Below are 1,919 nucleotides of genomic sequence, written 5' to 3'. Positions count from 1 at the left end.
ATGCTTGGAATTTTCATGATGAGGATGATAAATATGCTTTTGTCTAACAATCATCACAATTCTATAACCTTTCTACTACTTACCCATCTACTCATCCTACCATTTTTATTTCTCTTTATTAGGGTGCACTTAAGCTGGCAAACCCTTATCAAAACATTTTTCTTTTCTTTTACAATAATAATCTAACTAAGTCTAACCTTATTACATCCAAGGGCTCAGATTAAATAGTTGAGCTCTTTTTATTCACTCTACCTAATTTAATTATCAGCCAAGATTACACTATTTGGTCATATTTTCATTCTCTAACTATAAGCATGAAATTGAAAACATGAAATAGCCAAGTTTAAACATTTTGACTATCATGGATTGTAGCATAGGTTACAAGCTACACACAATCATTTATTCTGCATCAAAAGTAACTAGGAGTGGCATTTTGACTTGCACACTTTCATGGTCTTTTCTTTTTTTGGGGTTCATTTTTTCATCTTTTTTCGACCCTTTTTTATTCTTTTTGTCCTTTGATTTTTCTTTTAGGACATACCATCTTTACATTTTTTAATTTTTTCAATATGGAAAACATTTGGAAAAAGGAAAAGGTATAATCTCATCCATTCAAATATTATGACTCCTATTGGTATAGGAACCTAACATACTCAACAAGAATACCATCTTGCATGGATAAAGTGCTAGATGTAATTTGTATTAAGTGGAGGACAATGGTCACATGCATGCGTGCACACCCCACCTTTCGATCTGTGCCCACCTCAACTCCTCGTGCGAGTAACCTAACATATCTAGGACTCTACGCCCCGCTCTAACAATAGATTATGCATTCAGAAACAAACTTTGAAACAGAAAACCTAACTTAAGTGGATCAATAGTCTAAAAAAGGTGCTCGAAGATGTTGTCACATGCATACTGGAGGCATGCATGCACCCTTACTCTCTCTCCCTACATAACACCAATGCCTCTCCAAATAATGCTAGTGTTGCACCATCATACTGATCAATTGTGCCCTCACTCTAACTGCACTGGAATCAAAGTATCCTCTACTGGAATTGTTGTACCATAGAGAAGGAGAACAAAAAGATAAAAATCTAACATTGCAGGGCATCAAACTCAAGATTAACTAAGGATTTAGATCTTTAATTAAAATGTCAAACCAGAGCATTTGATAAGGTTCCACCCATGTCACTGATAGAAATTCAATACATGAAGTTGTATGTAGAGTTGTAGCAACACATGAGCAATGCAAGGGGATTAACACACGATGAAATACCTGTGGAGTTGTAGCAAAGCACAATCATCACAAGGAGTTGAAATCAAGACAAACTTCATGATGATATGGATCCTTAATCAAAATTCCAAACCAGGGTATTCAACAAAGTACCCATGTCATTAGTGGATATGGGATTGAATTCAAGAAGATAGAATAGAACAACTTGATGAATATCCAATGCGATTATTGTTTTTAAATATACAATAGTACAAGATGATGGATATCCTATGTTTTTGGTTGTTTTTGGTTGTCTTTGGTTGTCTTGATAGATGGCCCTTTGTGTATAGATGCCACAAAGAATGGGTATATGGTAGTTTAGATAGGCCACATTTGTGGACCACTTAGATCCAATCCATTAAAATGTGCCACATCCATGGGCTGTCAAGATTGCTAGTACTTCCACCTAGCCTCAAATGAAACGGTCAACTCTATCGGCCATATTAAAGTAGAAACTTGTCTTTAGGGGATTTTGAAATTGGATCAGTGCTTTGATTTAACCAAAGACATAACCAACTTGACATGAATATCCAGACAAAATTTAACACCTAAGAGTTATCATTTTTTTTTTCCCATCGCAGTATTTTTTGAATAAGCAAACCTCATGGCTCATGGACACCCAAATCCTTATTTCTTGGATAAC

The sequence above is a fragment of the Pinus tabuliformis genome, chromosome 6 (assembly GCF_031772625.1).
Source record: "Pinus tabuliformis cultivar Carrire ecotype Pingquan chromosome 6, CPIR1, whole genome shotgun sequence".
Classification (NCBI taxonomy): domain Eukaryota; kingdom Viridiplantae; phylum Streptophyta; class Pinopsida; order Pinales; family Pinaceae; genus Pinus; species Pinus tabuliformis.
Note: the sequence above shows the minus strand (reverse complement) of the source record.